At 44.3% G+C, this 22,152-nt stretch overlaps 1 protein-coding gene across 3 annotated transcripts in view; it reads right to left on the reverse strand.

Moving 5' to 3' along the window:
- Window positions 1–22,152, reverse strand: part of KDM5B (lysine demethylase 5B) — an 87,124-nt gene that overhangs the window by 62,892 nt on the left and 2,080 nt on the right. The gene's annotated exons all lie outside the window — the stretch shown is intronic.

Genomic DNA, 22,152 nt, shown 5'->3' on the forward strand with positions numbered 1-22,152 from the left:
ATTACAGGTGTGAGCCACCCATCTGACCAAGTTTCCCTTTTTAATACTGTAATAACTCAACGTTTTGGCCTTAGGAGTCCTTTAAAATCTTAAAAATTGAGGGCCTCAAAGAATGTTAATTTACATGAATTGTATCTATAGATTTTTATCACATTAAAAATTAAAACTGAAACATTTTTAAAATGAATTAATCTCTTTAATCTGTAATGCACTGTATTATTTTGCAAATCTCTTCAACGTCTGGCTTAATATAAATAAACTGGGTTTCAATTTCTTCTCCAGTCAGGTGTGGTATATTGTTTTGGTTAAAAGTATGTGAAGTAGGCTGGGTGCGGTGGCTGACACCTGTAATCCCAGCACTCTGGGAGGCCAAGGTGGGTGGATCACAAGGTCAGTTGGAGACCATCCTGGCCAACATAGTGAAACCCTGTCTCTACTTAAAATATATATATATATATTAGCTGGGCATGGTGGCGGATGCTTGTAATCCCAGCTACTTGGGAGGCTGAGGCAGAATCACTTGAACCCAGGAGGTGGAAGTTGCAGTGAGCCAAGATCATACATACCACCGCACTCCAGCCCAGGCAACAGTGTGAGACTCTGTCTCAAAAAAAAAGTATGTGAAATAAATCTGGCCTCTCACAGATATTTAGTTCAAAGGGGGGAGTTTTCTTGGATCCACTGAAAGGGTCTTGGGAACCCTCCAAGGGTTCTCGGCCCACACCCTGGAAATAACTGTCCTACTGGACACCCTGCAGATCACCGCATACAATCTGTCCTTCCAAAGAACTCTTGTCCATTCAGATTTAAAACACAGCCCCAGGCCGGGCGCCGTGGCTCAAGTCTGTAATCCCAGCACTTTGGGAGGCCGAGACGGGCAGATCACAAGGTCAGGAGATCGAGACCATCCTGGATAACATGGTGAAATCACGTCTCTACTAAAAAAAAAAAAAAAAACTAGCCGGGGGAGGTGGCAGGCACCTATAGTCCCAGCTACTCGGGAGACTGGGGCAGGAGAATGGCGTGAACCCGAAAGGCGGAGCTTGCAGTGAGCTGTGATGCGGCCACTGCATTCCAGTTTGGGCGACAGAGTGAGACTCCATCTCAAAACAAAATAAAATAAAAAAATAAAACACAGCCACTTCAAGTGTATTCTCCATTCACTAATAGTGATTTATTGACCACCTATTTTTACAATGTCAACATTTTTAGAAAAGTTATACCTGGGTCAACCCAGTCTTCCCTAAAGTCCTATCACCAAAAAGACCCTGAAAATACCAACGCAATCATGTGGACTTTTTAAATAGTCATTATTAAAAATAAGTACCAAGGAATGAGAACTTGTATTAAAATTATAACTTTTACAGATAGGTCATGGTGAAAGCTATCAGTTTTAAAGAACTTGTTTCAAAGATTATTTTAGCTTCTGAATATTAAATACTTGGGAATGAAAAGCACTGTTTCTATGGAATATTAGTAAATAAAAATATAGTAGTAATAAAGGGATATACCGTGCTATTTACTTTTTAAGCATTAGTCACATTAAATTCCTCTTTCACCACTTTTAATAAAACTTGGCAATAATAATAATTTATATTTGTAGGTCCTCTAAACAGGAAAACATTCTTTCTTTCATGTCATTCACAGACATTTTATGATACTTCAATCACTGAATGGGATCAGAAGAAATTTCAGATCCTTCCCCCGACATCAATTATAACTGGTGCACATATTACTTCAGCATGCCTATACCAAGCCATGCTGTACTCAAGTATACATAATTTCACAGTTTTTTCAAGGAGGTTCTTTAGTAACTAGTTTTCATTGTGTTTTTTCCATACCGAGAATCCAGGGAAGAAAAAATTTCTGGCAGAAAACTGAGGCTGCCAAGGTTAAGAAAAGATTATATACTTAAAAAGATTCCAAAAATGATTTGTCTGTCAGGGGGAAGGGATTTAGGAAAGAGATTGGACTCTGCCCCCAACCTTGCCTAAGCAACACCCAAACCTACCTGGGCACTAAGGGCAGGGGAAGCTTAAATATCCCACACCCTAACTTTAAAGCCTCGTTAAATCTGTAAACAGACGCACCTTTAGTCCTTTATAAACTGGTCACTCCTGGAGATTTAACAGCAGGGTCAGGAAATAGAAGTGAGACTAAAAATCAGTCTGAGCCTCAAAAAATACTGCAAGACGGCAAAATCTTTGTTGTGTCAATATCCCATCTAAAGATGACACATTTGCAATTGTATTAAAAAAAGAAATTAGGGCCGGGCACAGTGGCTCATCATGTCTGTAAGCCCAGCACTTTGGGAGGCCAAGGCAGGTGGATCACTTGAGGTCAGGAGTTCGAGACCAGCCTGACCAACATGGCGAAACTCCGTCTCTACTGAAAATACAAAAATTAGCAGGACACAGTGGTGGGCGCCTGTAATCCCAGCTACTGAGGAGGCTGAGACATGATAATCACTGGAGCCCAGGAGGCAGAGGTTACAAAGTAAGCAGAGAAAAGTGAGTTGAGACGGTGCCACTGTACTCTAGCCTGGTTGACAGAGCGAGACTCCATAGGAAAGGGAAAGGGAAAGGGAAAGGGGAAAGGAAACAGAAAGGGAAAGGAAAGGGGAAAGGGATAGGGAAGAGAAAGAGAAAAAGAGAAAGGGAAGGGAAATGGGGAAGGGGAGGGGAAGGGAAGGGGAGGGGAGGGTAAGGAAAAAAGGGAAGGGGAGGAAAAGGAGGGGAGAGGGAAGGGAGAAGGGAGGAGAGGGGAAGGGAGGGGGAAGGTAGGGGAGGAGGAAAGGAAGGCAAGGGAGAGGGTAATGGGAAAGTTAACAGAAGGGGATGGGAAGGTGAGAGGGAGGGGAGGGGAAAGGGAAGGGTAATAAGAAGGTTAGCGGAAGGGGAAGGGAAGGCGAGAGGGAGGGGAGGACAAAGGGGAGGGGAGGAGAAAGGGGAAGGGAAAGGAAAGTAATTGAAGACAAATTCAAGACCAGCCTGAGCACCATGGCAGGACCCTACAAAAATAATTTTATTTTTCATTAGCGAGGCATAGCAGCATGCACCTGTAGTTCCAGCTACCTGGGAGGCTGAAGACAGACGAGAGAGAGAGAGTGAGAAGCAAGCCTGAGCAACACAGTGAGGAACCATCTCTACAAAATGTTAAAACATTATCCAGACATACTGGCACATGCCTGTAGTCCCATCTACTGTAGTAAGCTACAATAGCGCCACTACATTCCAGCCTGGGCAACACAGCAAGACCTCATCTCTAAAAAATAATAATAAGGTTGGGTGCGGTGGCTCATGCCTCTAATCCCAGCACTTTGGGAGGCTGAAGCGGGCAGGTCACCTAAGGTGGAGGGTTGAAGACCAGCCTGACCAACATGGAGAAACCCTGTTTCTACTAAAAATACAAAAAATTAGCTGGGCATGGTGGCACGTTAACTGCAATCCCAGCTACTCAGGAGGCTGAGGCAGGTGAATCTCTTGAATCCGGGAGGCAGAGGTTGAGGTAAGCCAAGATCACACGCCATTGCACTCCAGCCTGGGCAACAAGAGTGAAACTCTGTCGAATGAATGAATGAAAGAATGAATGAATGGTAGGCCAAGTGCAGTGGCTCACGCTTGTAACCCTAGCACTTTGGGAGGCCAACCAAGTGGATTGCTTGAGCCTGGATGTTTGAGACCAGCTTGGGCAACGTGGCAAAATCTCATCTCTACAAAACATATTTAACACAAAAATTAGGCCAGGCACTGTGGCTCAAGCCCGTAATCCCAGCACTTTGGGAGGCCGAGGTGGGCAGATCACTTGAGGTCAGGAGTTCGAGACCAGAGTGGTCAACATGGCAAAACCCTGTCTCTACTAAAAATACAAAAATTAGCTGGGCATGGTGGCACACACCTGTAATTCCAGCTACTCAGGAGGCTGAGGCAGGAGAACTGCTTGAACCTGGGAGGTAGACATTGCAGTGAGCCCAGATCGAGCCACTCAACTCCAGCCTGGGTGGCAGAGTGAGACTCTGTCTCAAAGAAAAAATAATAATATAAATATAAAAATAAAAATAAATAAAAGAGTTGTAGGAACCTACACCCTAGGCCCCTTTTGCCCTTCCACATACCATTCAAGGCACCATCTTGAAAGTGGAGACCTGGCCAGCACAAGACATCAAACCTGACAGTGCCTTGATCTTAGAGTTCCCAGTCTCTAGTACTGCAAGAAATAAATTTCTATTATTTATAAATTACCGAGACTCAGATATAGTTATAGTAACACAAATGAACTAAGATACTGACCAAGCTTCAAGGCTAGATCTCCTACGTTAAAGAGATAAGGAAGGCCGGGCGCGGTGGCTCAAGCCTGTAATCCCAGCACTTTGGGAGGCCGAGGTGGGCGGATCACGAGGTCAGGAGATCGAGACCCTCCTGGCTAACACGGTGAAACCCCATCTCTACTAAAAATACAAAAAAAAACTAGCCGGGCGAGGTGGCGGCGCCTGTAGTCCCAGCTACTCGGAGGCTGAGGCAGGAGAATGGCGTGAACCGGGAGGCGGAGCTTGCAGTGAGCTGAGATCTGGCCACTGCACTCCAGCCTGGGCGACAGAGCGAGACTCCGTCTCAAAAAAAAAAAAAAAAAAAAAAAAAAAGAGATAAGGATGCACTAATAATACATAGGCATGCTCAATTTAGGATGGTAGATAAAGTATGTCAAAAGATCTTAAAAGAAACTTACCCTATGATATATTTCAGACATTGCCATGGTCCAAAATAAATTTGATTTGAAAGATAACCCAGCCGGGCGCAGTGGCTCAAGCCTGTAATCCTAGCACTTTGGGAGGCTGAGACGGGCGGATCGCGAGGTCAGGAGATCAAGACCATCCTGGCTAACACGGTGAAACCCCGTCTCTACTAAAAACTACAAAAAACTAGCCGGGCGAGGTGGCGGCGCCTGTAGTCCCAGCTACCTGGGAGGCTGAGGCAGGAGAATGGCGTAAACCCGGGAGGCGGAGCTTGCAGTGAGCTGAGATCCGGCCACTGCACTCCAGCCTGGGTGACAGAGCGAGACTCCGTCTCAAAAAAAAAAAAAAAAAGAAAGATAACCCACTTTAGCCTAAAATATGAGGAAGCTGCAGCCTGATAAAACTGGTTTTCATTTGAATGGCTGCCTGGTATCAATGGGATATACTCTATAAAAACTGTAATTATCTACTTTTCCAGAGTTTTACAGCTGTGTCTAGAGTTGAGACTTCAGAAATATCACCATTAAGCCACCTAAGTCTGAAATACTAACAATGAACTTACTATTTTCTCCTTAGCTTCCTAACAACAACACATTTCCTGGTACCTCCAACCAAATTCTCTTCCTTCCTTGAATATTGTTGTTTTGTAGGGGGATGTCATGACCCTCATTCTCATTCTACACACCTATTTCCTCCCGCAATCCTACTCTAACCCAAGTGAAGCAAAGCCTTCCCAGACAGCTCCCTCATCCACCTCCATATCCCCCAACCTTTAACCACTCAGTATATAACTTCTATTCCTTGCATACATCATACTTGCTAATCTTTCTCACCAGTCAATTGTGAGTTCCTTTATTTATTTTTGAAATTTATTTATTTATTTGAGATGGAGTCTCGCTCTGTCGCTCAGGCTGGAGTGCAGTGGCATGATTTCGGCTCACTGCAACCTCCGCCTCCCAGATTCAAGCGATTCTTCTGCCTCAGCCTCCTGAGTAGCTGGCATTTCAGGTGCACGCCAGCATGCCCAGCTAATTTTTATATTTTTAGTAGAGACAGAGCGTCACCATATTGGCCAGGCTAGTCTCGAACTACTAACCTCGTCTCAGCCTCCCAAAGTGCTGAGATTACAGGCATGAGCCACCTAGGACTTTAACACAATGCACTTACTGACATATCAATAGTAAGTACTGAATTGAGACCACAACCAACTCCAAGGGCTCAATTCATTCCTTTATTCAACAGAGTTGACAAAAAGAATTGCCCAGTTTTCCGTAGTAGAACTGAGAAATTTCTGATTAATTTGAAGTCAACAGGTAAGATAATTCCTTGTTTTTTTCTTTTTTTATTTTTATTTTGTTTTCTATATTTTGAGGGATTTGGGTTTTTAGATTTTCTTTTTTTTTGAGAATTCCTTATATTAGCTGCCTAAACCTGTCATGAAATTACCTAAATCAGTGGGTCTCAAACCTAGCAGAGCTTCCAGAGGAGCTTTTTAAAATTCAAACACTTAGGCCCAAATGAGATTCTAATTAAGTAATTCTGGGATGAACCCCAGAATGACTTTGATGGGAGGCAGAGGTACATTTATATAGGGAGCCCCGAGTCCTAAATACTCTTCCTATGTGAAGCTGAGTGGTCACTGGAGTTGATGAGCCCTAGGAGTTTACATATAAATGAGCCAACAAACTAACAGTATATGAATGGGCTAAGCTCATAAATACTGATAAGTAGATAAAACACACAAATCTAAATGGTACTTTGGTAACTGTATACATGCAGCATACTATTATTATTAATGCATTTAAGTTTGGGTGGCCAGAAGGAAGAGAGAGAAGACCACGGTCAAAAAAAGACTGTAAGGGGAGATGAAAGAGAGAAGCAGCCTAGGATCTCGATCTATGAAGGGAGCCATTATATATTAAATTAGAAGAACACTAAACTTGGGAATAAAGAGCCATGGTTTGCAACATTCAATTTGTCCTTTTGTCACCTTAGGCAACTCACTTCTCTCCAGCTCAGTTTGTTTCCTTTTCTATAAAATGGATCTGCCTTAGCAGCAAAAACCAGCAAGTATCTTGGTTTTGGTTTTGCTGAACCTACCAGGATAGAAAGTATATAAACAAAAATAATAGATTCATAATTCCCATTAATCATCTCATGAAATCACACTTATATCATTACTGTGGTTATATATTAGAGGCAATACAGCAGTTAAGAGCAGTAACTGAGGACCTGCACCACCTAAGTTCAAATCCTGGCTCCACCAGGATTTGGGCAAGATTCCTTACCTCTTTAGGCCTCACTATGTAAAGAAGGGCTGATATTTTAGTCTGCCCATTTTATAGGCAGGTCAATAGAATAAAGCTCTGAACATAGTCATGACCCTGCTTAAGGTTAGGAGCTCAAGGATAACATGGAAATAATGGAACACATGCCAGAAACCCAACATTTTGATTCCTATTCTAGTATTCTTTCCACAAAATCTCTATTATCTTGAAGATTTCATTTCCTAGCTGGCTAATGTCACCCCTCAAAACCAAATTATCTTAGAATCCTAAATCAAATTCTAAATTCTGTTCTTGTCAAAAAAATCTTGATGACCAACTATATATTCTACAAATCAAAAATGTATTTTAGAAATGGAAGATGGGAAAAGCCACAAGGTTACCAGAGAAAAATAGTAGTTACAGAGGAACCCAGAAGAATAGGCTGCTACCAAGTACAATTTTTAAAAACCCCAAACCCATACTCTACCACAAATCCCTGAAGCCAGCCTCCCACTGGAAAATTTGGTGGCTGTTCTCAATTTGTCCAAAATGCATCATATTGAATGAGAGCCTCTCTGACACAGGGAAAAGTTTAAAGATCTGGAATTTTACAAAGTGGAAGCAATACTCAAATTTCACTGTATAAACTTCTCTTACATCTACCCCTTTCCCCACTGTCCCATAAATAAAAAGATAACAGAATACAAATCCTAAGAGCTCCTACCTCTCATCTCTTCCAAGTTAAAGCCTGGCAAGGATGAGATATTACCATCTGGTTTAAATATCACCAAATGATGAGTTGGTATAGCCACAGAAAATTGGGAGGATCCTGTCTTAAAGACCTTGTAATTATGTGGGCTTGATAGGGATTTGTTCTTTGTTTCTGGGGTTATGTGATTAGAGTAATATTATAATGTTTCAGTATCTGTAGCCTGTAGTATGTATGCCCCATAAGAAAATGTATTTAATGAAAAGTTCCAATCAAGTGCTTGAAACACACTAAGTTTAGGCTTTAGTTCTCTGAACATTACAATTTGGTCAAGCCAGTGAGATGGCAAAAATTAACTCAAGAATGCACAAAACTCTGCCTAAGGGCACATAAAGTACATAGCTGGGAAAAGAAATCTTAGCCTAGCTGTCTACTCCTAACTAAAATACCTAAGCATTTGACAATTTTAAATGGTACATATACCATTGGGGAGTGTCTTAATACATTTAGAAAGCAGTATTAACGGCCAGGTGCGGTGGCTCAAGCCTGTAATCCCAGCACTTTGGGAGGCCGAGATGGGTGGATCACGAGTTCAGGAGATCGAGACCATCCTGGCTAACACGGTGAAACCCCCGTCTCTACTAAAAAATACAAAAAACTAGCCGGGCGTGGTGGCGGGCGCCTGTAGTCCCAGCTACTCGGGAGGCTGAGGCAGGAGAATGGCGTGAACCCGGGAGACAGAGCTTGCAGTGACCTGAGATCCGGCCACTGCACTCCAGCCTGGGCGACAGAGCGAGACTCCGTCTCAAAAAAAAAAAAAAAAAAGTCACAGTAGAAATATAGTATATGGTAGTCCCCACCCTTATCTGGAAGAATACATTCCAAGACCTCTGGTGGATGCCTGAAACCATGGATAGGAAGTACTAAACCCTATATATACTATGTTTTTTCCTACACATACATATCTCTAAAATTTATAAATTAGGCACAGTAAGAGATTAACAGTAACAAACAATACACTGTAATAAAAGTTACATGGGGCCAGGTGTGGTGGCTCACACCTGTAATCCCAGAAATGTGGAAGGCTGAGGCGGGCATATCACTTGAGCCTGGCCAACATGGTAAAACCCCCATCTCTACTAAAAATACAAAAATTAGCCGGACATGGTAGCAGATGCCTGCAGTCCCAGCTACTCAAGAGGCTGAGGCATGAGAATCGCTTGAATCCGGGAGGTGGAGATTGCAGTGAGCCGAGATTGCACTACTGTACTCCAGCCTGGGGGACAGAGTGAGACTCTGTCTCCAAAAACTAAATAATAAAAAAATAAATAAATAAAAGTTACATGAATGTAGTCTTTCTCTCAAAGTATCCTCACCTATTTTGGACAGCAGCTGACAAATTCTTTTTTTTTTTGAGACGGGGTCTCGCTCTGTCGCCCAGGCTGGAGTGCAGTGGCGTGATCTGGGCTCACTGCAAGCTCCGCCTCCCATGTTCACGCCATTCTCCTGCCTCAGCCTCCCAAGGAGCTGGGACTACAGGCGCCCGCCACCACGCCCGGCTTATTTTTTTATTTTTTAGGAGAGACGGGGTTTCACCACGTTAGCCAGGATGGTCTTGATCTCCTGACCTCGTGATCCGCCCGCCTCAGCCTCCCAAAGTGCTGGGATTACAGGCGTAAGCCACCGCGCCTGGCCCAAAAGCAGCTGACAAATTCTATCTGTGGTTTTCCTTTCTGCAGTTAAGAGGAGACTACTAGAGGCTGGGCGAGTGGCTCACACCTGCAATCTCAGCACTTTGGGAGGCTGAGGCAGATGGATTATCTGAGGTCAGGAGTTTGAGACCAGCCTGGCTAACATAGTGAAACCCCATCTCTATTAAAAACACAAAAATTAGCTGGGCATGATGACACGTCCCTGTAATCCCACCTACTCAGGAGGCTGAGGCAGGAGAATCGCTTGAACCAGGAGGCAGAAGTTGCAGTGAGCTGAGATCACACCACTGCACTTGAACCTGGGTGACAAAGTGTAAGACTCCATCTCAAAAAAGGTGGGGGGGGGGACTACTCTCTACCTGGGTCTACCTAAGAGGCAAAGTTATGAGGTCCAATAACGGAAGATATATTTGAATAAAAAACTGGGAAATTTAAGTTTATATGATTACACAGGGGTCCTAATTAGCTTTTTTTTTTTAATAAGATTGCCTAATTGTTGGTAAACAATAAAATACAGGGAGTCAGTCTTGATGCAAGGTGAGGCCAGAGCTGGAATGGGCCTGACCAGCCTCACACTGCACAAGCACCAGTCTAGAGCCAGGACTGAAGCTACAAGATGACTGACTAGGACTCTGGGGGCATTAGCTCCCTCCAACAAATGGTAGTCTCAGGTTTCAAGGGCTGTGGTCACCTGCTTCCTCATGATGCCCCTAGACATAGTGGAAGTTCCATTTCCAGTCTCAGTGCCTGCTGGTGGTCAGTGAGCTGACACCTTCCTCCAGACTTCAGAGCCTCTCTTTTGCCAAGCTGCCCTCCTCTCTCCAATCCTGTACTACAATGGTGTCCTGGAGCCTCTGTACCTATGACCAAATGGTCCCCGCTGTGCCAGCTGGTTTTAAGACCCTACCAGCTTCACTGGCACCATGGATGCCTCTGTGAAGATTTTGAGGCACAAAGGCACTAGGACCTGTGGAGTAGCCTCCCAGCCACGCTGGTGATGGCTATGCCAGCTACCACCAACTACTTCACTGCCTACAACCAACTCGAGGCCTTCCTGTGTGGCTGAACCCTTACCTCTACATACCCTGGTAGCTGGTGTGCTGGCCCACCTGGGCACTATCACTGCCATTATCAGTGCCCTGGAGCTTATGCAGACAAAGGCAGGTTCAGCATATGTTATACTATGTGCTGATACCTGTAGTTTGAGCTCCGGTGGCTTAGAGTGGTTGGTGCTCACTGTGGCTGTGCCGGGACCCCACTATCCTTTGAGATGTACCTTCTCAGCCCTGTACTGGTTCAACTAGGAGCGAGTGAAGAGCTGGCTGAATGGGCTCACGCCAAAGGACCTCCATGGTCCCATGACAACCATGAGTGTCAGCTTTGCAGCTGGCAGCATCATGAGGATGGTGGCTACAGTGCTGACTCTAACCTTTGTCGTGGTGAAGACTCAACACCAGGCCACACTGGGAGTGATGGAAGCTGTGGGAGTGATACCCCTGGATGCAGACTCTACCTCGGTGCTCAGAGGTAGATCTGTGCCAAGTCAGGCATCAGAGGGCTCTTTGCAGGCTTCCTCCCCTTGGATCATCAAGGCTATCCCCTCCTATGCTATCATGATCACCACTTACGAGTTCAGAAAAAGCTTCTTAAAGACACTCAATCAGGACCAGCATCTGGGCCATTCAAAGGGCAAGGAGGCAAGGACTCCCATCTCTCCAATGGATGGGGAAAGAGGGGAGGAGGGACTGAATCAAGTGCCTTTTCCTGGGCCCTGAGGGGAGGATCCTTGTTTCCCCTCCTGCTAGTCCATAGCCCCAGGGGCCCAGGGGTAGGCTGCCCCTCTGGGCAGCCCAGACCTTCCTCAGACATGGTTTCTTCCTGCTGCCTCCATTGTGGGGATCACCAATTTCCCACCCTCCAAGTTCAAGACCAAATCTGCTATCTGCCCCTCCCCTGTGTTTCCCTCTGTGCTTGCTGCAGCTGGGCCTGCCCCAAGGAGCCAAGAAATCCTGGGACCTGGTCTAGTCTCCCCCCTCCTTTGTTAATTCCCTAAGTCTAAATACAATTAACCTCAATAAATAAATAAATAAAAGAATAAAATATGATGGTGGCTCTTGTCCTAAAATATTTTCTTAAAAGATCTAGGTAGCCGGGCGCGGTGGCTCAAGCCTGTAATCCCAGCACTTTGGGAGGCCGAGACGGGCGGATCACAAGGTCAGGAGATCGAGACCACCCTGGCTAATACAGTGAAACCCCATCTCTACTAAAGAATACAAAAAACTAGCCGGGCGACGAGGCGGGCACCTGTAGTCCCAGCTACTTGGGAGGCGGAGGCAGGAGAATGGTGTAAACCCAGGAGGCGGAGCTTGCAGTGAGCTGAGATCCGGCCACCGCACTCCAGCCTGGGCGACAGAGCCAGACTCCGTCTCAAAAAAAAAAAAAAAAAAAAAAAAAGATCTAGGTAAACATTTTTCCTGCCACTCCTACTTTTCTCCCCACTTTACAAGTAGGATAATTGCAAAATTACTAGACTTCAACTACTGACCCCTCCTGTCAGACATGAATTGAGATTATTTAAATTATGTTAGTAAGTACAATATCCTTCTATTTGCATGGCTCCCACAACGTCACAGTCATCCTGTATTAGGGGAAATTTAAATCACTGTAAACCCTTCTTAACACAAATCTCACCAAACTAAACTCCTGCCTATATACACACACTACGTAACACACACGAATACATTCGCAAATTTTCTGAAATAATTTTTAACAGCTCTACCTTTAAAAAAATATTAATCTCATTAATCTGTTTAGGGACAGGCCGGGTGTGGTGGCTTGTGCCTATAATCCCAGCACTTTGGAAGGCCTAGGTGGGCGGACTGCTTGAGCTCAGGAGTTCAAGCTCCCCAGCCTGGGCAACATGGTGAACCGCGTCTCTAATTAAAATAAACAAAAAAACTAGCTGGGCATGATGGTATGCACCTGTAGTCCCAGCTACTCGGGAGGCTGAGGTGGAAGGATGGCTTGAGCCCAGGAGGCGGAGATTGCAGTAAGCCAAGATTCCATCATGCTGCACTCCAGCCTGGCAACATAGTGAGACCCTGTCTCAAAAAAAAAAAAAATAAAGATTCAGGGACAGAAAAGCTTCATCTAAACCAATAGAAGAATTATAGTCTACATATTCTAGGGGTTTTTTTGTTCAATTGGTTTTTGTACAGATAGGGTCTGCTGTGTTGCCCAGGCTGGTCTCAAATTCTCTGCTCAAGCAATCCTCCCACCTGTGCCTCCGGTGCTGGGATTACAGGTGTGAGCCACTGTGCTGGCTATACCCTCGTTTTGATGATGGGTTTTTGCCTTTTTTTGGGGGGGGGCGGGGCAGGAGGGGTGCCTTTTCAAGTTTCACTTTTAAGACATCCCTTTCATGGCCAGCCTGGCTAACATAGTGAGACACCATCTCTAAAAAAAATTTGAAAAATTAGCCAGGCATGGTGGTGTGTGCCTGTAATCTCAACTAAATGGGGGCTGAAGTGGGATCACTTGAGCCCAGGAGTTTGAGGCTGCGGGGAACTGTGATTGCACCACTGCATTACAGTTTGGGCAACAGAACAAGAGAAAAAGAAAACAGTCCCTTCACAGCCAGGTGTAGTGGCTCATGCCTGTAGTCCCAGCACTTTGGGTGCAGTGGCTCATGCCTGTAGTCCCAGCACTTTGGGAAGCTGAGGTGGGAGGATGGCTTAAGGCCAGGAGTTCGAATCAGCCTGGGCAACATAGCAAGACCCTGTCCCTAAAAATAATAATAATTCTGGGTGTGGTGGCATGTACCTGTGGTCCTAGCTATTCAGGAGGCTGAGGTGAGAGGACAGCTTGAGCCCATGAGGTCAAGGCTGCAATGAGCTATGAATGCACCACTGCACTCCAGCCTGGGCAACAAAGCAAGACTCTGTCCCCGGGGGGTAAGGGGAAATCCCTTCACTGTATGGGAAAATGAGGGATGTGTATTTGGCACTAACTCTTGCCTCACTAAATCTGTTCCCAGACTCTTCTTAGCAATGAGCAAATAAAGCTTTGGGATTTAAGCTCCTTGCAATCCATCAATTAATTAGTCTGGACAGCAGCCCTAGGTCAGTGTCAGATCCCCTTAGAGCAGATGATAAGCATACGTTGCAGTAAAATGACTTTGTCCACGGTCATGATGTAACTAGATTGAAGACTCTACCCACCTATTTTTTTAAAATCTAGAAAATATCCCTCCTGTCCTCTTTTACATAATAGAGGAACTGGCTTTTGAAAAGTAATTTTAAGCCAGGCGCGGTGGCTCACACCTGTAATCCCAGCACTTTGGGAGGTGGAGGCGGGCGGATCACCTGAGGTCGGGAGTTCGAGACCAGCCTGACCAACATGGAGAAACCTCGTCTCTACTAAAAATACAAAATTAGCCAGGCGTGGTGGCACATGCCTGTAATCCCAGCTACTAGGGAGGCTGAGGCAGGAGAATTATTTGAATCTGGGAGGCGGAGGTTGTAATGAGCCGAGATCACGCCACACTGCACTCCACACTGGGCAACAAGTGCGAAACCCTGTCTCAAAAAAAAAAAAATAATTTAAAAAAAAGAAAAAACTGTGACAAATAAAAATATATATACACACAGTCCCCTTGATAAACCTCATTTTTATCCCTGCAAAATAATAGTTAAATTTCACAGCATTTTACAAGAGATTACCATGTGAAATGAAATCAACAAGTTCTAAAAGGTCATTATGTGACCTGCCTGGTGGCATCTCCTATCTGAGAAATAAAGTTATTATTTCAGGGAAGCAGGGAAAAGTCTTCAGATTTTAAGGGATATTAATAGAAAATATTTTCCAATGACCTAATTTTTAAATTGAACCTAATAATCTAACAAGAAATTCATTAGACTCTTCAAATTCTCATTTCCCTAAAACATCTTTTCCAGAAAGGGACTTTTGTTTTGTTTTTGTTTTTTGAGATGGAGCCTCGCTCTGTCACCAGGCTGGAGTGCAGTGGCGCGATACTGACTCACTGCATCCTCCACCTCCTGGGTTCAAGTGACTCTCCTGCCTCAGCCTCCCAAGTAACTTAGGACTACAGGCGCACACCACCACGCCCAGATAATTTTTGTACTTTTAGTAGAGACAGGGTTTCACCATGTTGGCCAGGATGGTCTCAATCGCTTGACCTCATGATCTGCCCACCTCAGTCTCCCAAAGTGCTGAGATTACAGGCGTGAGCCACCACGTCCAGCCATTTTGTTTTGTTTGTTTTTGAAACAAAGTCTTGCTCTGTTGCCCAGGCTGGAGTGCAGCAGCGTGATCAGGGCTCACCGCAACCTGGAACTTCTGAGTTCAAGCCATCCTCCCACCTCAGCCTCCTGAGTAACTGGGACTACAGGTGCACGTCACCATTCCCAGGTAATTTTTCATCTTTTGTAGAGATAGGGTCTCACCGTGCTTCCCAGGCTGATCTCAAACTCCTGACCTCAAGTGATCCTCCTGCCTGGAGCCTCCCAAAGTACTGGGATTACAAGTGAGAGCCACCATGCCTGGCTAGAACGTCATTCTATTTCTTCGTTACTACTGATGTCAGCTCTGTTTTGTCAGGCAAAATACCCACTCTGACCAGAAGGCCCCTTCCCAAGAAAGGAAAAGTTGAGATAAAGTCTGGCCAATATGAAAATGAACAGATAAAGAATGAAGTGATATTAGCAGAGACAACCTCCACCCACCAACCAACTCCCACACCTCCATGTGCCAACAGACCTGCAGCTGGTCAAGTTACTTGACATGTCCCAACAAATGTGTAACAAAGCAACAAAGCCATTGACTAAAACTGAGAAATACTATCCCCAACCTAATTGGGCAAAATGACCATCACTGACTGAAGGCTAGAAAGCTCACTCCTAATTGCCCAATGTCACTTATAACCTGAATAGGACAAAAGCTAAGCCAAGTTGTTCTTTACAAATGAAGATCCGTAGTATTCTTTCAACTCCAATGCTGCTACTCCATTTTCGGCTCTTCTATCCAGGAAAATAGCTAAAGTAACTATTCTTTACACTTTTGTGTATGCTCGACATTTTTCATAATAAAATGTTTTAATTTACTCCCTGTAAGTGATGGGTCTAGCAGAACAAAATGATTAGTTTTTATATCCAAAAGAAAGCTTAAATGCTTAAAAAAAAGAAGCAGTAGCACACATGGGATGACTCTAAGGCCATGTGTAAAGATATATGCTGATGGTGCTTTAAGAAGGATGGTCTACAGTTAAAGGTTTGAGTGTCTTAAATCATGGTGTGGGGAAGAAGACTTAAAAGAATGCATTCAGTCAAATTCTGCATCTTTGTTCCAAACATCCTACAATTATGGAACTGAAATGCCTCACTGTCCCAGAAACATCTTTTCTCCATTAATCTGGTTTATAAACTTGGTTGTAAAAAGCAAATTCACTAAAGAATTAATCTAGGCCGGGCACGGTGGCTCAAGCCTGTAATCCCAGCACTTTGGGAGGCCGAGACGGGTGGATCACGAGGTCAGGGGATCGAGACCATCCTGGCTAACACGGTGAAACCCCGTCTCTACTAAAAAATACAAAAAACCAGCCAGGCGAGGTGGCGGGCGCCTGTAGTCCCAGCTACTCGGGAGGCTGAGGCAGGAGAATGGCGTAAACCCGGGAGGGGGAGCTTGCAGTGAGCTGAGATCCGGCCACCGCACTCCAGCCTGGGCGACAGAGCCAGACTCCATCTCAAAAAAAAAAAAAAAAAAAGAAATACTTCAATTGCATACAATTCTTATGGCTAAAACAAGTTTCTCACAATCTGGATTTTATAAATCCAGTTATTAGTATCTCAAACTTTAAATAATCAAAAGTCAATGGCAGCAGCCCAAGATTATGGCTTCCCCAAGGTATCAACTCACCCACCCACTCACCCCAAAGGGACTTGTCGGTATGCCTCTGTTGAGTCCCCTTCAAGAGACCCAAATTTAAATTTGAGAATGTGTAGCCCTCCAGTTCCCAACCTTCATTCCATCTTTTTTTTTTTTTTTTTTTTTGAGGCTGGCAATGATCTGTACTATAATAGCTATATTAGAGAATACCTAATTCTCTTAGAGGAAAAAAAAATTGCACAACAATCTCAACACAAATGAAGCTGAGAGGACTGTCCAAGGATGAAAGCAAGGTACTCCTAGGTTAGTAGTTTTTCAAACCTATAGATGACATTTGGAAAGAAATATATGCATAAGGCTTCAAAAACCCTGAACACCAGAGACCTAATTAGCACTTTCATTTTAAGGGCATGGGCTTTCCCTTATCCTTTTCTATACCCAACCTTAATGGGGTTCAATTAAGGCAACAATGAACGGTTACAGAAGTCTACAAAAAGGTCCCATTACAGCATTTAAACAGGGTTCGATTTTTTTAAATCGAATAGTTTACACCTTTTTTTGTTGTTGTTTTGGGTTTTTTTTGTTTGTTTTCTTTTCTCAGCCTGTCGCCCAGGTTGGAGTGCAATGGAGTGATCTCGGCTCACTGGAACCTCTGCCTCCCAGATTCAAGCGATTCTCCTGCCTCAGCCTCCCGAGTAGCTGGAATTGCAGGCGCCCACCACCATGCCCAGCTAATTTTTGTATTTTTAGTAGAGACAGAGTTTCGCTATGTTGGCCAGGCTGGTCTCAAACTCCTGACCTCAAGTGATACGCCCACCTAGGCCTCCCAAAAGTGCTGGGATTACAGACATGAGCCACTACGCCCAGCCCCGTATTTCTTTATCTAAGAGAAAATTCCTCCACTGGCTGATTTCTACCCACTTATAAATGTAAACCAATAAACACATTTTTCACTCATCTATCAACCTGACATACTCTAAAACTCTAAGTCTAGGCCAACAGGTCATAAAGAAAATTACCCTAGAAACAGAGAAAGAATAAAATTAAGGGTTAATAATTTTCTTTTAACTTTTCTTATCAGTGTCTCAACAAAATAATTCAGGCCAGGTTCACTGGCTCATGCCTGTAATCCCAGCACTTTGGGAGACCAAAGCGGGAGAACTGCTTGAAGCCAGGAGTTCAAGACAAGCCTGGGCAACATACTGAGAAACCCCATCCCTACAATTTATTAGAGGCTGAGGAGGGAGGAGCACTTGAGCCCAAGAAGTGGAAGCTGCAGTGAGCCTTGATTGCAACACTGCATGCCAGCCTGGGTGACAGAGTGAGATTTAAAAAAAAAAGGAAATTTCAAGCCCTGGCTTTTAATAGAGAAGTATATTAATGCTTTTCAAAGGTAATTCTCTATCCATTTCACTCTTTTAAAAGTTTAGATTGCATGTTTAAAACCATACCCTATAATCATAGGAAGGGAAGGAAATTTTTCCAGTGGGGGTGGGGACTCAAATCTTTAGCTGACTCATATTTGCAATATCATTCGCATTACATTCTTAAATTCTCCAAGTTTTGTTTATTAGTTCACTACGAATTACAACTGGATAGATATGTTTGTGGTTACTAATGTGCCCAATTTACCCCTGACAAAGTCAAATTTAGCTAAACACCCATTCAATAAATACAACAAATGAAGTTTGGTTTTGCTTTAAGGTAGACATCTGTGGCCTGGGTACGGTGGCTCAGTCCTGCAATCCCAGCACTTTGGGAGGCCAAGGTGGGTAGATCAACTGAGGTCAGGAGTTCAAGACCAGCCTGACCAACACGGTGAAACTCCATCTCTACTAAAAATACAAAATTAGCCGGGCGTGGTGGCACACGCCTATAATCCTAGCTCTCAGGAGGCTGAAGTAGGAGAACCGCTTGAACCCGGGAGGCGGATGTTGCGCCACAGCACTCCAGCCTGGGCGACAGGAGTAAAACTCCATCTCAAAAAAAAAAAAGGTAGACATTTGTGGCCTGGAACTGTAAAGACTTAATCCAACCTCCTATCAAGTTTTTATCCTGGGCATTATAGTCCTAAATTTGTCTTTAAAAGTAGTTACAAGTGAATTCAGGGTTTCTTTTTAGGGCGATGAAAATGTTCTACAATTGATTGTGGTGATGGTTGTACAACTGTGAAAATATCAAAAACCACTGAATTGCACATCATAAATGGGTGAACTCTACGGTCTATTTCAATAAAAGGTTTTTTTTTTAAGTAGTTACAAGTTGTTCCCTTGTTCAAGGATGTTTCCACTGATAAGCCTCTTCTCCAAACGTTGAAGGCTTAAAGTAGCCAAAGATAACCACAAGTAGGGAAAGATTTCATGACACCAAAGAAATAGGGAAAACCCAGAGAGGGTTAGGCCTAAGTTAATCAAACTCCAAATTAGGGAGAATGATACGCTGGAAAGGGAGTAAATGAGCTCCATATCATTAACACTTCTACCATACAAAGTGTGTAAGTTCCTCCCTCTTCTTTAGGAGTGGAACCAATAGGCTCACTCAATAAAAGCTGCTGACTGTGGCCGGGCGCGGTGGCTCACGCCTGTAATCCCAGCACTTTGGGAGGCCAAGGCGGGTGGATCACGAGGTCAGGATATCGGGACCATCCTGGCTAACACGGTGAAACCCCGTCTCTACTAAAAATACAAAAAATGAGCCGGGCATAGTGGCGGGCGCCATAGTCCCAGCTCCTTGGGAGGCTGAGGCAGGAGAATGGCGTGAACCCGGGAGGTGGAGCTTGCAGTGAGCCGAGATCGCGCCACTGCACTCCAGCTTGCGCCACAGATCAAGACTCCATCCCCCCCCAAAAAAAAAAAAAAAAAAAGATGCTGACTGTATTAAAACATTTAAGGGCAGTTTTACACTTGGCTATAAAGATGAAGGAATCAAACTGGTAACCACAAGGAGTTAAAGCTGAAACAAATTTTGTCTCTTGTGCCCTTAGGTTTGATTTAAACCTTCTCTGGACACAAAGAAGAAATTTGTGGAATCTAGGCCGGGCACAGTGACTCACGCCTGTAATCCCAGCACTTTGGGAGACCGAGGCAGGTGGATCACCTGAGGTCAGGAGTTCAAGACCAGCCTGACTAACATGGAGAAATCCTGTCTCTACTAAACATACAAAATTTGCCGGGCGTGGTGGCGCATGCCTGTAATCCCAACTACTCAGGAAGGCTGAGGCAAGAGAATCACTTGAACCCAGGAGGGAAAAGTTACAGTGAGCCGAGATCGCACCATTGCACTCCAGGCCTGGGCAACAAGAGCAAAACTCCGTCTCAAAAAAACGAAAAAGAAAAGAAACTTGTGGAATCTATCTATGGCCAAATGTGAGACATCTGAAAGCAAGAAAATAAGTTATTAAAGCCCTAACTATATTCCTATCAAAATTTGGGAGACAAAAAAGTATTTACTGAACAGCCAACTATATTTCTGCCTAATAGTTACACCCTTAAAATTATTCATCTCCAAATACCACAAAGTGATATGGAAAAATATCATTTGTCCTTAAACAGACATCTAAGTACAGTATCAAGGAGGAAATTAAAATTTGCATTTTAAAGGTGACAAAACCAGAAACCAGATTAATTGTAAATTTAAGGTCTTGGCCCAGAAAACAAACCTGGTTATCCTACGTAGTTGATATAATTTGAAACAAAGGTTTCTGTTTAAACTTCAAACTCAGAATTGAAGTATAATCTTCTTGACTTAATTACGTTTTCTCACATTTATCTTACTATATTTTCAAATTTCTGAGAACCCCTAAGCTGCCACATACAAAATAATATAAGCACTCTAAGTTTTCAGAAGCCAAGCAGTTTTGGGAGTCGCACTGAGAAAGCAGCTATAAACTGAAGCTACATTAAGTACCATTGGTAAAGATACAAAGGTAAGAACAAAAGGAGACAGAAATGTTTTATACTTCTCCTTACCTTCTAACAAGTAAAATACCAATAGTCCCAGTTCCCCTTCTAATATAACCATTTGTGTTCCAAAAACTCAGTGAACAAAAATCATCCAGAAATACAAACATTACATATATGACCATGGAAAATATTTCACACCTCTTGAAGGGTTTTTTTGTTGCTACATATCAACTATATGAAACCACTTGTTCACAGCTTTCCTAAAAACAGTCTCTAAAACAAAGACTGTTTACATCTCTTAAGAAGCCTTTGTTCCAACAAGACCCCTCTTCAAGAGCTACAACTTCTGGAAAGATTTCCCTTTTTGTGGTTATATCAACAACAAATACTCTCAAACTCTTTCCATTTGGCATAGGAGTTTGTTAAACAAAGGAGGAAGCAAAACCCCTCCACACAAAGGAGGTCTCCAAAACAGCACTGGTTGTATTTGTAGATTATTGGTGCCTCTTTAACCCCTTTCCTCAGGCTGTACTATGTAGTACTCTCAATACAAAATGGTGGCCATCATGTCTGTCTGACATTCAGAGGGGGGAAAAGGCAATTCGGTCACACATTTTGCAAAGATTACCATTAATATTCTAGCCAAGATGAGGAAATGGGTAGCCAAGCCTAACCAGAGCAACACTATCTTTTCAGGAAAAGGGCCCTCTAAAAGGCAAAGAACAAGAAAGCAAGATAAAGGATTTACCCCAGCCCTGGTATACCACAATACCAACATGGAGGACACCTCCCAGGAACCTGACTCCCCACATTTTGGTTACTAACAACTTAGTCAAGTTACCCAATTTCTGAATAAAATCCCATTAATGCAAATGTGCGATATTCATATTCACCCCTTCTAGCATGTGACATAAAGCCACATTACTACAGTGTGAAACATGACCTATTATTCAAGAATTAAAACCTTGGCTCTAACCAGCCCTGTTATAACTTCTGCAGGCCTCTTTGCACTAAGAGAAACGTACTTCCCTTAAGCAGCGAGAATCAACCTTGCCCACTTCGCTATAAGAAATGGATCTATTTTCAAACATTTCCCTCATATTCGCTGGCCAGTTATTTTCTGAAACATATAGTTCATCTCCCTTTCAAACTTGCTTAAGAAAAACTAAAGTAGGTGTCCATGTTTTAATTTGGGGCGGGGAAGAGTTAGGATAAGAAGCCTTATTTTCAGGGATCTCCCTGAGAACAACTTTCCAAAAAACATAATGATTACAAACAGAATCCCTACAACTCAAAATGGCATTACAAAGAGCAAGCTTAAGGGAGAAAGGGGTGGGAAGGGGTCTTCCTCCACTTAGGAGTGGGGGTGGGGGGAGAGAGTGGGGAGAAGATTCTTAAACAGTAGGAAAGGCAGTTAAACCCCCTTCCCAACGGTCCCAGCCCGTCTAACCGCCGCTTAGGCCAACTCGGACTCAGACCCTCCCGAAAGGTGGGCAAAAACCAGGGGTGTAGGAGCGCACCCAGTTCCGGCCACGGGGAGAGGAGTTGGCCGGGCTCTCCTCAGCGAACGTTGGAGCCGTTGGGGACGGTTTCAGCAACACCCACCCCTCACTCACTGCCCCCAGGCCCGAGACGCTGTAGACAGGGCTGCAAGGGCTGCGGTGGGTGACTGCCTTTCAGCGCCCAAAGGCTGAGGGCCGGGGGAAACGAGCACGAAATCTTCGGAGGTCTCTTCGTCTGACATTCCCCTACAAACACGGCCTCGCCCCGACCCCATCCCCAACAGCACAGCCCAGGCCTCCCCGGGGAGCCGAGCGGCTGAGCCAGAAAAGGCCGGGTGTGTGAGCCTTCGGGAGCGCGGGCGGGCATGGGGCCCACCACCGCCTGTCCTGCCCCCGCCGCCCCAAAAGTGTCCCCCCAGACACTA

Source organism: Trachypithecus francoisi, unplaced genomic scaffold (assembly GCF_009764315.1).
Source record: "Trachypithecus francoisi isolate TF-2019V2 unplaced genomic scaffold, Tfra_2.0 Lachesis_group5, whole genome shotgun sequence".
NCBI classification, from domain to species: Eukaryota; Metazoa; Chordata; class Mammalia; order Primates; family Cercopithecidae; genus Trachypithecus; species Trachypithecus francoisi.